The following is a 7,500-nucleotide window of genomic DNA, read 5'->3' as shown; positions in this document are numbered from 1 at the left end:
TCTCTCTCTCTCTCTCTCTCTCTCTCTCTCTCTCTCTCTCTCTCTCTCTCTAAATTAGTTGGCTTAAGTATGATATTGCCCAAGGTTTTAAGGTAAATTGTTGTCCTAATGAAGTTTTCCAGATTTCTTAACTCTCTCTCTCTCTCTCTCTCTCTCTCTCTCTCTCTCTCTCTCTCTCTCTCTCTCTCTAAATTAGTTGGCTTAAGTATGATATTGCCCAAGGTTTAAAGGTAAATTGTTGTCCTAATGAAGTTTTCCAGATTTCTTAACTCTCTCTCTCTCTCTCTCTCTCTCTCTCTCTCTCTCTCTCTCTCTCTCTCTCTCTCTCTCTCTCTCTCTCTTCTTTATTGGTTACTAGTGTAGGCGACACGTTAAAAATGACGGCTAAATATTTGGATAGATATGAACACACATTCAACCTCACCTCACCACGGTATGGCTAATCCCTCTCCCACGACACTATATACTGTATATGTGTATACAACTATGTACACTTACTGTTCTCAGTTTATATATATATGAATATAAATATATTATATACCAAAAAATTTGAAATAAAAATATCTATAAGATTTGGACTTAAAAGAAATTTTCGTAGACAAATTAATATACTATAGACGCAATCAAATTTTAAACTGGAAATAATTTTTCTCTGCATCTATATTATCTAACTGGACACGAAATTAAGTAATAAAACTTTTAATTAATATTACCAACTGATACTTTACTCCCAGTTCTAAAACCACTAGTTAGAAATTAATGTGATTTAAAAATCATCGAATAATTTTTTTTTCTAATTTGCATAGAAAATTCATCAGATTTTTTCCCGAAGTATTTCTGTTAATGAAAGGATGGGCAAATCATGGCTGTTAATTAATGGGTAATCTCAGATATTACTTGTATGTTAACATTGTAATCAAGGGCCACGATTACATTGGCTTCCGTTTTGTAAATTAAGGGGTAGATTGGGTCAAAATACGTCCTCTTAACTTTTTTGCATATTAATGCGGAATGGCAATCGTTCAGACCTGCCTAGTATCAGACTTCATAAAAGAGGTTTAAAGGCTACTCATGAATGATAGAGGCTGGGACATTGAAAATGCTCATGAATGATAGAGGCTAGGACATTGAAAATGCTCATGAATGATAGAGGCTAGGACATTGAAAATGCTCATGAATGATAGAGGCATGGACATTGAAAATGCTCATGAATGATAGAGGCTGGGACATTGAAAATGCTCATGAATGATAGAGGCTAGGACATTGAAAATGCTCATGAATGATAGAGGCTAGGACATTGAAAATGCTCATGAATGATAGAGGCATGGACATTGAAAATGCTCATGAATGATAGAGGCATGGACATTGAAAATGCTCATGAATGATAGAGGCTAGGACATTGAAAATGCTCATGAATGATAGAGGCTAGGACATTGAAAATGCTCATGAATGATAGAGGCATGGACATTGAAAATGCTCATGAATGATAGAGGCTGGGACATTGAAAATGCTCATGAATGATAGAGGCTAGGACATTGAAAATGCTCATGAATGATAGAGGCTAGGACATTGAAAATGCTCATGAATGATAGAGGCTAGGACATTGAAAATGCTCATGAATGATAGAGGCATGGACATTGAAAATGCTCATGAATGATAGAGGCTGGGACATTGAAAATGCTCATGAATGATAGAGGCTAGGACATTGAAAATGCTCATGAATGATAGAGGCTAGGACATTGAAAATGCTCATGAATGATAGAGGCTAGGACATTGAAAATGCTCATGAATGATAGAGGCTGGGACATTGAAAATGCTCATGAATGATAGAGGCTAGGACATTGAAAATGCTCATGAATGATAGAGGCATGGACATTGAAAATGCTCATGAATGATAGAGGCTGGGACATTGAAAATGCTCATGAATGATAGAGGCTAGGACATTGAAAATGCTCATGAATGATAGAGGCTAGGACATTGAAAATGCTCATGAATGATAGAGGCTAGGACATTGAAAATGCTCATGAATGATAGAGGCTAGGACATTGAAAATGCTCATGAATGATAGAGGCTAGGACATTGAAAATGCTCATGAATGATAGAGGCTGGGACATTGAAAATGCTCATGAATGATAGAGGCATGGACATTGAAAATGCTCATGAATGATAGAGGCTGGGACATTGAAAATGCTCATGAATGATAGAGGCTAGGACATTGAAAATGCTCATGAATGATAGAGGCTAGGACATTGAAAATGCTCATGAATGATAGAGGCTAGGACATTGAAAATGCTCATGAATGATAGAGGCATGGACATTGAAAATGCTCATGAATGATAGAGGCTGGGACATTGAAAATGCTCATGAATGATAGAGGCTAGGACATTGAAAATGCTCATGAATGATAGAGGCTAGGACATTGAAAATGCTCATGAATGATAGAGGCTAGGACATTGAAAATGCTCATGAATGATAGAGGCATGGACATTGAAAATGCTCATGAATGATAGAGGCTGGGACATTGAAAATGCTCATGAATGATAGAGGCTAGGACATTGAAAATGCTCATGAATGATAGAGGCTAGGACATTGAAAATGCTCATGAATGATAGAGGCATGGACATTGAAAATGCTCATGAATGATAGAGGCTGGGACATTGAAAATGCTCATGAATGATAGAGGCTAGGACATTGAAAATGCTCATGAATGATAGAGGCTAGGACATTGAAAATGCTCATGAATGATAGAGGCATGGACATTGAAAATGCTCATGAATGATAGAGGGTGGGGCATTGAAAATGCTCATGAATGATAGAGGCTAGGACATTGAAAATGCTCATGAATGATAGAGGCTGGGACATTGAAAATGCTCATGAATGGTAGTGGCAAGGACATTGAAAATGCTCATGAATGATAGAGGCTGGGACATTGAAAATGCTCATGAATGATAGAGGCTAGGACATTGAAAATGCTCATGAATGATAGAGGCTGGGACATTGAAAATGCTCATGAATGGTAGTGGCAAGGACATTGAAAATGCTCATGAATGATAGAGGCATGAACATTGAAAATGCTCATGAATGATAGAGGCTAGGACATTGAAAATGCTCATGAATGATAGAGGCTAGGACATTGAAAATGCTCATGAATGATAGAGGCTAGGACATTGAAAATGCTCATGAATGATAGAGGCATGGACATTGAAAATGCTCATGAATGATAGAGGCTAGGACATTGAAAATGCTCATGAATGATAGAGGCTAGGACATTGAAAATGCTCATGAATGATAGAGGCATGGACATTGAAAATGCTCATGAATGATAGAGGCTAGGTAAATTGAAAATGCTCATGAATGATAGAGGCTAGGACATTGAAAATGCTCATGAATGATAGAGGCTAGGTAAATTGAAAATGCTCATGAATGATAGAGGCTAGGACATTGAAAATGCTCATGAATGATAGAGGCTAGGACATTGAAAATGCTCATGAATGATAGAGGCTAGGTAAATTGAAAATGCTCATGAATGATAGAGGCTAGGACATTGAAAATGCTCATGAATGATAGAGGCTAGGACATTGAAAATGCTCATGAATGATAGAGGCTAGGACATTGAAAATGCTCATGAATGATAGAGGCATGGACATTGAAAATGCTCATGAATGATAGAGGCAAGGACATTGAAAATGCTCATGAATGATAGAGGCTAGGACATTGAAAATGCTCATGAATGATAGAGGCATGGACATTGAAAATGCTCATGAATGATAGAGGCATGGACATTGAAAATGCTCATGAATGATAGAGGCATGGACATTGAAAATGCTCATGAATGATAGAGGCTAGGACATTGAAAATGCTCATGAATGATAGAGGCTAGGACATTGAAAATGCTCATGAATGATAGAGGCATGGACATTGAAAATGCTCATGAATGATAGAGGCTGGGACATTGAAAATGCTCATGAATGATAGAGGCTAGGACATTGAAAATGCTCATGAATGATAGAGGCTGGGACATTGAAAATGCTCATGAATGGTAGTGGCAAGGACATTGAAAATGCTCATGAATGATAGAGGCATGAACATTGAAAATGCTCATGAATGATAGAGGCTAGGACATTGAAAATGCTCATGAATGATAGAGGCTAGGACATTGAAAATGCTCATGAATGATAGAGGCATGGACTTTGAAAATGCTCATGAATGATAGAGGCATGGGCATTGAAAATGCTCATGAATGATAGAGGCATGGACATTGAAAATGCTCATGAATGATAGAGGCATGGACATTGAAAATGCTCATGAATGATAGAGGCATGGGCATTGAAAATGCTCATGAATGATAGAGGCATGGGCATTGAAAATGCTCATGAATGATAGAGGCATGGACATTGAAAATGCTCATGAATGATAGAGGCATGGACATTGAAAATGCTCATGAATGATAGAGGCTAGGACATTGAAAATGCTCATGAATGATAGAGGCTAGGACATTGAAAATGCTCATGAATGATAGAGGCATGGACATTGAAAATGCTCATGAATGATAGAGGCATGAACATTGAAAATGCTCATGAATGATAGAGGCTAGGACATTGAAAATGCTCATGAATGATAGAGGCATGGACATTGAAAATGCTCATGAATGATAGAGGCAAAGACTTTGAAAATGCCATAGCTAAAAGGACAATGTCCCAGAGACTGACCGTAAACATGGCCCAAGCTTTTAAGGTATTTACCTTAGTTTGAGGTAAGTCACATGGTTTCAAGGATATAAGGTAATTCTAAGGTAATTTTGGTTTTCTATCTCCAAGTTTAAGAAAACTATTATTTTAAGGTAATTTAAGGTAAATAGCAGCAGCGTTTAAGGTAAAGGCCACATACTCAAGTTTAAACCCTGGACTGTATGTACATGTGATCAGGGCCAAGCCCCCTCTCCACCAAAGTCGATGGCTCAGAAGGTAGACCTAGGGGCTCCCCCAAATCACCCATCCTTATCTCACATGGATGGTGAGGTTGCAGATACTACAAGAGCTTGATCGGGACTCGATCTCTTGTTCAACAGAATGCCAGGCAGGGAAGTTTCCAATAGGCCACCAACACCCGTAAAGAAAAAAAAAAAAAAAAAAAAAAAAAAAAAAACTTGCTTACTGGAATTTTCTTCACTTAAGCATTGCTCAATATGTAACTGCAAATAAAATATAATTGTATTTAGTTTTTTGTGTTTTATATAATACTAGTGTACGTAACCCGTCAAAAATGACTGGTATTTATATAGGTATACATACACACACACGCATGCATCCACACACACCCTTAACCCGGCTTACCCCCTCCCCCTTTCCTAACTACAACATGGCAGCTTCGGCATTTTGTGGGAGATTGTGGTTTCCGAGTATACCTCTCTGGGGACCCACTCTCACCAGAGTATAACTAATCACTCTCATCTTACCCTTGGGGGCGGGGAGAGAACGATTAGTTGCACGACTGGCAATGCTGTTAGGCGTGACCAGACAGATGTATGTATATATATATATATATATATATATATATATATATATATATATATATATATATATATATATATATATGTGTGTGTGTGTGTGTGTGTGTGTGTGTATGCTATATATGTATATATATGCAGAAGAACCACAGGGAAAATGAAAATACGGAATATACACTTAAGTCCTGACTAGTTTCGTGTTACTTCCTCAGAGGAAGTAACACGAAACTATTCAGGACTTAAGTGTATATTCCGTATTTTCATTTTCCCTGTGGTTCTTCTGCATCTGAGCATCACGTTTTCCTGTGATTTTTACGCATGTATATATATATATATATATATATATATATATATATATATATATATATATATATGTGTGTGTGTGTGTGTGTGTGTGTATTGTGTGTATGTATATATATATATATATATATATATATATATATATATATATATATATATATATATATCCCCACACACTTGCTTTTGATATATTGTGAGCCTCTACAAAATATGATTCGTTCAAAGCAAAGATTTTAAGAGTTCTTTCGTTAGCGTAATTATAGACACAAGCATAAATTAATGTATTAATTAGACTGCTACTTAAATATCTTATAAAGTTGTTTTGTTCATTCGTACACTGAAGTTAATAAACAAATATCAGAATTTCATGACATTAGATAATGCTATTAAAGCAATTCAATTGAAAACAAAGCGCGAAAATAAATGGACGCCAATATAGCTAAACAATTCACCTACGGTATAAAACTTAAAATTCCATTGGCGCCCCCTACCCCCCCCCCCTTTCTCTCTCTCTCTCTCTCTCTCTCTCTCTCTCTCTCTCTCTCTCTCTCTCTCTCTCTCTCAAAGAATCTACATTTGCAGTAACAGCGGCGGTATTGCGGGGAAGGTTCCAGCGATAATTGCCTGTTTGACAATTACATACCCAAGTGAAGCATTTCTTTCGAACACAGAGGCAGTCTCAATCCTACACTCTTGACGAGAACACGGTGCTCTTCTCTGATAAATGAGTGCTTTAATTGACGAATATTGTCGACTTTATATTAATTCGAAATCATTTCTGGTTATATTTGTACTTTGTGGGAGGATGCTTTTCTATAATTGCTCTTTGAAGTGGAGTGGACGGCTGTCAACCTTATACGTACATCAAATACATGTGTGTGTAGGATTTTGCCCAAGGTGTTTATCAAGTGAAGTAAGGTTTACCATGAAGCACTGTTTCCCGAATACTATCGACTTTATATCAATTTGAAATCATTTGTGAAAGGATGCCTTTGTACAGTTAAGATTTAAAGTGGAGTGAACGCCAGTCGACCGAATACGATAACAAGAGTACAAGTGTGTGTGTGATTTTGCCTAAGGTGTTTATCAAGTGATGTAAGGTTTACCAAGTTTACCATGAAGTCCTAATTCCTCAAGCACTCCCTTTGACGTAATCAAATAGGATATTCTTCTGATGTTTCGTCAGACCAACCGACATAATTTTCGGGTAAGCGTAAGAGAATTGTCCTTTCTTTACTGCCAATGAATAGTCGAATCCCATTTCTACAAATGTCAACACTGAGTTGTGTACACAGTGGTTTTCGAGATATATGAACCAGTTGTCGTTTAGGATTTACGTTGTTAATAACTTGCGATTTCCACTTATAAATGTGATGGGTTTGATTCTTGATTAGATTTTAGGTAAGCGTACGGGTATTGTCCTTTCTCTAGTGTCACTGAATAGTCGAATTCCATTTGTCCAAATGACGTCAACACTGAGTTGTGTATACAGTGGTTTTCGAGATATATGAAGTGGTTATCATTTAGGATTTACGGTGTTAATAACCTTCGATTTCCATTTACAAATTTGATGGGTTTGATTCTTGATAAGATTCGTGTTATTACTACTAATGGCCTGCATTTTGATTGAGGTTATTGGTGATACTGTATGAGTTTTTTTAGGTGCAGGTCAGGAATCGATAAATATTAGATAT

At 37.0% G+C, this 7,500-nt stretch overlaps 2 long non-coding RNA genes across 3 annotated transcripts in view; both read left to right on the top strand.

Moving 5' to 3' along the window:
* Nucleotides 1-7,500, top strand: part of LOC137638296 (uncharacterized) — a 79,122-nt gene that overhangs the window by 52,377 nt on the left and 19,245 nt on the right. The window lies entirely within an intron of this gene.
* Nucleotides 6,408-7,500, top strand: part of LOC137638295 (uncharacterized) — a 7,440-nt gene continuing 6,347 nt past the window's right edge. The window contains exon 1 of the long non-coding RNA XR_011043997.1: nt 6,408-7,013. This is a non-coding gene — a long non-coding RNA (uncharacterized lncRNA). The remainder of the gene's footprint in view (nt 7,014-7,500) is intronic.

This window comes from Palaemon carinicauda, chromosome 3, assembly GCF_036898095.1.
Source record: "Palaemon carinicauda isolate YSFRI2023 chromosome 3, ASM3689809v2, whole genome shotgun sequence".
Lineage (NCBI taxonomy): Eukaryota > Metazoa > Arthropoda > Malacostraca > Decapoda > Palaemonidae > Palaemon > Palaemon carinicauda.
Note: the sequence above shows the minus strand (reverse complement) of the source record. Positions and strands in the feature narration are given on the sequence as shown.